At 44.4% G+C, this 6,010-nt stretch overlaps 1 long non-coding RNA gene across 1 annotated transcript; it reads right to left on the bottom strand.

Annotated features, from left to right (window-relative positions):
- Positions 1–625: 625 nt before the first annotated feature.
- LOC307215105 lies at positions 626–4,938 on the bottom strand. Its single transcript, XR_013838264.1, has 3 exons — positions 4,688–4,938; positions 3,120–3,234; positions 626–795 (listed from the first exon to the last, which is right to left on the bottom strand). It is a non-coding gene; the product is annotated as an uncharacterized lncRNA (long non-coding RNA).
- Positions 4,939–6,010: the final 1,072 nt, after the last annotated feature.

Here is a 6,010-nt window from a genome sequence, read left to right as displayed (position 1 = left end):
ATTACAGTAGCCAGATAAATTCCCAAGTAGGACAAGACATATGAGCAGCAGTTAAAAACAACTAGAAGAGGGGTAGTAATTAAGGAAATGCAGCTCAACAAGGATTAAATATGAACCCATGGAGCGATGTGTGGGGAAGTAAAATAATGTAGGATAAATGATTATAAAGTGGATGTTATCAAACTATGGAAAATGCATAATTTTATTTTTATTTTTTTAAAGGATGTACAGTCGGAAGAGGTTCAGAAAACGGCCCAGTGTGCTATGCGGAATGGTCACCCATTCTGATTTCTCTGTGGGAGTGTTTGCACATCTTCCTGTTAATCTTTCGTTCGACCCAGACTTTTCAATGCACTTCCTTGTTACTTTCCAAAGAGCAAAAAAACAAAAAGGCACCTTAAAAGAAGTGTATTTGTTGTGTTAGAGTGCTTTAATCCACCTTAAATGTGCAAATCTAGAGTGCCGCCATGCACCCAAGTCTGTCCTGCAAAACACTGATAATCTGGAAGCACCTGTAGGTGCCACCCGCCCATCTTGTCTTTTCCTGGCCGCTCCCAGGTCTGGGTAGCAAAGCTTCCATAACTAATGATAAAGAAACGATTCATCATAAGTCAGAGCAAAAGCCGAGGAGAAATAATTTTATTGTTTGCAAGCTGTTTGCTGCAATGAAGGGGCTGTCGTTTTGTGCTCTTTGTTGCCTGCCCTCCTGCAACCGTCTTCAAGAAATTCTCTTCACAGCCCATTCACTTGGTTATTAATCCAAATTGCTATCCCAACATGCCCGATATGCAGCAGCTGTAAACAGAAAGAATAAATGGTTAAGAGAATGCACTGCTAGTACACCAAATTATTAGCAAACCTGAACTTCAGTGTTCAAGATATATGTACCATATATAGTCATCATGACTAATAATAATAATTCAATAATAATTTATTTTTTATACCCCGCCCATCTGGCTGGGTTTCCCCAGACACTCTGGGCGGCTCTCAACCAAATATTAAAAACACAGTACGCAATACTAAGAAGACTATTTATGCACTATGCCTTTAAAACTCAATCAAATAACATTCTTTCCCTCAAAGAATTCTGGGCACTGTAGTTTAGCGCTCACAGAGTTGCAGTTCCTATCAACCCTGAACAAACTGCAGTGCCCAGAATTCTTTGAGGGAAAGAATGTGCTTTAAAGGGATGGTGTGTGCACACAGCTACTAGTGACAAAAGATGGTATTCTGGTGCATGATTTTTTTTTAAAAAAAACAAACCACACTGAGACATTGCAGGAGTTTGGGGTGATCACCTGTGCGTTTGCCAAAAAGGACAAAAGATTTACAGATTTGAATACATTCTGCACGTGCTAATTCATAGATAAAAGGTAAAGGGACCCCTGACCATTAGGTCCAGTCGTGGATGACTCTGGGGTTGCGGCGCTCATCTCGCTTTACTGGCCAAGGGAGCTGGTGTACAGCTTCTGGGTCATGTGGCCAGCAGGACTAAGCCGCTTCTGGCGAACCAGAGCAGCGCACGGAAACGCCGTTTACCTTCCCGCAGGAGCGGTACCTATTTATCTACTTGCACTTTGACGTGCTTTTGAACTGCTAGGTTGGCAGGAGCAGGGACCGAGCAACGGGAGTTCACCCTGTCGCAGGGATTTGAACCACCGACCTTCTGATCAGCAAGTCCTAGGCTCTAGTTTAACCCACAGCACCACCCGTGTCCCTAATTCATAGATAGATAGATGCAAATTTAGAAATAATTGCTAGGATTTAAACTGCATATGATGCATTTCACCATACCGGGCAAGGCAACCCAGGTCACTTCCAAACTATCGATGGGCAACTACTATTTTTATTTTATTTATTTATTGAATTTATATACCGTCTTATACTTGGAGGTCGCAGGGTGGTTCACAGAATTTTAGATTTCCGTTACCACCAAGTGACATGCAGTTTAAGAAGTTCTACCCAATTCTGTAGATTTTTGGATGTTGGCAGAAACTGAAAATTGGTTTTCAGTGTGTCATGAAAGTTCTCTCAGGCATGTAGCGCTCTCTCTTTTTAAACTGGACTTGCATCAGACAACGAGAGGACTGCACTCTGTCAAGTGGGACACTTGCACACCCTACCAAAAGCCAGTGCCGTGTAGCGCTGAGAGTCCTGAACCTGGGAGACCAGGGTTCAAATCTTCACTCAGTTGTGGGGCTCCCCTTGGAGCCAGTCACTCACTCTCAGCCTAACCTACCTCTCAGGGTTGTTGTGGGGATTAAAAGGGGGGGGGGAGAATTACGTACACCACCTTGAGATCCTTAGAGAAAAGTTGGGCTATAAACGCAAGAAATTAATAGTAACAAATAAAGAACATTTCGGCCATCGCGTTACAGAAGTTTGGTTCTGTTGCCTAGTTTCCATTTAAGTTTTGTTGTCATTTAGTCGTTTAGTCATGTCCGACTCTTCGTGACCCCTGGACCAGAGCACACCAGGCACTCCGGTCTTCCACTGCCTCCCACAGTTTGGTCAGACTCATGCTGCTAGCTTCGAGAACACTGTCCAACCATCTCGTTTTCTGTCGTCCCCTTCTCCTTGTGCCCTCCATCTTTCCCAACATCAGGGTCTCTTCTCATGAGGTGGCCAAAGTATTGGAGCCTCAGCTTCAGGATCTGTCCTTCCAGTGAGCACTCAGGGCTGATTTCCTTAATAATGGATCGGTTTGATCTTCTTGCAGTCCATGGGACTCTCAAGAGTCTCCTCCAACACCATAATTCAAAAGCATCCATTCTTCGGAGATCAGCCTTCTTTATGGCCCAGCTCTCATTTCCGTACATCACTATTGGGAAAACCATAGCTTTAACTATACGGACCTTTGTTGGCAAGGTGATGTCTCTGCTTTTTAAGATGTTGTCTAGGTTTGTCATTGCTTTTCTCCCAAGAAGCAGGCGTCTTTTAATTTTATGACTGCTGTCACCATCTGCAGTGATCATGGAACCCAAGAAAGTAAAATCTCTCACTGCCATTTAAGTTTGGTTTCCCTTATTTCCCACCAGGCTGTTGCGCTCTGAGAATTATTTATCATCTCGACAACAGAAAGATCAGAACAGGGAAGGGGGCATAAAAAGGAGACTTACACCAAGCCTTCAGCACAGTCTTCGGGCCCCAGAGATTTTTCCTGGGGGAAACAGTCCTTGCGGCAGTAGCCTCGGAAGTTTCCGCAACCCCATTCTCCAGTGCGAACATCCAGACCTGTGAACGGCAACAGCAGAAAGGAAAAACCAAGCACATGAATGCCCTCTTAAAAGATAGGTTCTGTTGCAGTTTGCCCAGAGAGGGAGATTTTTTCAGGGCTAAATCCTCGTGGCATGCTTTTTGTCTGCTGCAAGCAACAGGGAATTTCGTTCTTCCCTTGATATCTTCTCCCTTTGGGGAAGCATAATGCACAGGTGTTGGGCAAGGGCTGTGGCTCAGCAGCAGAGCATTTGTGTGCAGAAGGTTCTGAACTGTGTGCAGAATGCCTGCCATCTCCAAGCAAGGAAGGGAGAAACTGCAAGTCATTGCAGGCAATACTGGGATGCGTGGACCACTGGCTGGACTCGGCAGACTTCTTCACACACATTACACTGTACAGTGGTACCTCGGGTTAAGTACTTAATTCATTCCGGAGGTCCATTCTTAACCTGAAATTGTTCTTAACCTGAAGCACCACTTTGGCTAATGGGGCCTCCTGCTGCCGCCGCACCGCCGAAGCCCGATTTCTGTTCTCATCCTGAAGCAAAGTACTTAACCTGAAGCACTATTTCTGGGTTAGCAGAGTCTGTAACCTGAAGCGTATGTAACCTGAAGCATATGTAACCCGAGGTACCACTGTACACATATAATAATAGAATAATTTATTATTTATACCCCGCCCATCTGGCTGGGTTTCCCCAGGCACTCTGGGCGGCTCCAAACTGAATATTAAAAACAATACAGCGTCAGACATTAAAAACATCCCTAAACAGGGCTGCCTTCAGTTGTCTTTTAAATGTAAAATAGTTGTTTATTGCCTTGACATCAGCTGGGAAGGCATTCCACAGGGCAGGCACCACTACCGAGAAGGCCCTCTGCCTGGTTCCCTGCAACCTCCCTTCTTACAGGGAGGGAACCGCCAGAAGGCCCTCGGAGCTGGACCTCAGTGTCCAGGCTGGACGATGGGGGTAGAGAAGCTCCTTCAGGAATACTGGACCGAGGTCGTTTAGGGCTTTGAAGGTCAGCACCAACACTTTGAATTGTGCTCAGAAACATACTGGGAGCCAATGACAAACTCTGGGACAAACTCTGTCTACACATTCCGGCATTGCAGGGGGTTGGACTAAATGACCCTTCTTGCAGTTAAAAGATTTCAAAGCAATACAGTCTTTGCATCTAGACAGTGGTGAAGCTCACTGGGTGACCTGGGCCACTTGCCACCTCAGCCTCACTTATCTCACATTGTGGGGATAAAATAGGAATGGCAGAATCATAGAATTGTCAAGTGGGAAGCTACCCTTAAGGGTCCTCAGTCCAACCCCCTACCAGCCTCTGCTTAAAAATTGTGCGTGCCACTCCAAGTTCCTTTGAGGAAAGGGGATTGATTTGTTTTTTTAAGGTCAAGGGATAAGGGATACTGATAGTTACCCCTCTAAAAATTAAGGGATGTGGGATATTGCCCCATACTCACAGACAGCAGCAGCTATAGCCAGGAATAGCACCAGCAAAAAGAAATTAAGGTTCACAAAGGCAGCCATTTCCTTGGAGAGACTTCAAGATGAAGCAGACCGACTTGGCTCCACAAACTCCTGCTTAGAAATCCACTGGGGACAATTGCACCGTTCAATGGGATCCCTTTGAACTGATATTCCCACAGGACAAGGGAGTCCCTAGGAGAGCAAATCTGTAGTGTGTAGAGGGGGAAAGAGCTGTATGGATTGAGGAGTCAACGACGGGTGGCGTATCTTATGACACACAGTTAATGAAATTAAAAAGCTGGCCCGTTGGCCTGGTCACAAGAAACCTATTGGAGACTTCTGAAGAGAACCCCTGTTTGGGGTCAGGAGATGAAGAGGTTGTGCCTGACTCGGCGGGTAAGGATTTCAATTAGTGTTACCAACATACACTAGAGTCCCTATGGATCAGCCCAAGGGCTGCCAACTTTTTGGAAGAGCGGACACATTTTGAATTTTGAGAGTGCTGGGGGTGCCCCTCACATAATAGCTTCCACAGAGGAGGCATGGCACAATGCAAAATGGCTGGCTGTGGGGAACGGCTTAACCCAAAATGAGAGAGACAACCACTTTTATTTTATTTTTTTATATATATAATTTTTATTATTTTTCCAATTTTAAGACAAAACAACATACACACATCAACAAACAAAAACAAACACACAGATATAATTTCATAACCTCATTTTCATAAGCCTTCTTTCTCGGACTTCCCCATACCTCACCCTTTTTGCATCCATATTTTACAATTTTTCAGCAACCCTTTACTCCAATTAATTAAAACTTATTATCTTTCTCAATTTCATCTTATTTCAACAAACAATTTCCGCTGCAATTCTGTATCTTCCTTTCCCTTGACATTTTAGCACTCATCAATATTGTAACAGTTCTTAAGATAAGCTTTGAACTTCTTCCAGTCTTCCTCCACCGTCTCTTTCTCTTGGTCACGGATTCTGCCAGTCATTTCTGCCAATCCCATAAAGTCAATCACTTTCGTCTGCCATTCTTCCAGTGTGGGGAGTTCTTGTGTCTTCCAATACTTTGCTAGAAGGATCCTTGCTGCTGTAGTGGCGTACATAAAAAAAGTCCTATCCTTCCTTGACACCAATTGGCCGACCATGCCCAAGAGAAATGCCTCTGGTTTCTTGTGAAAGGTACATTTGAGTACCTTCTTAATTTCATTATAGATCATTTCCCAAAAGGCTTTAATCTTTGGGCAGGTCCACCAAAGGTGAAAGAAGGTACCTTCAGTCTCATTACATTTCCAGCATTTATTATTG

The sequence above is a fragment of the Podarcis cretensis genome (assembly GCF_951804945.1).
Source record: "Podarcis cretensis genome assembly, chromosome: 4".
NCBI classification, from domain to species: Eukaryota; Metazoa; Chordata; class Lepidosauria; order Squamata; family Lacertidae; genus Podarcis; species Podarcis cretensis.
This window is presented reverse-complemented; position numbering and strand designations above follow the sequence as displayed.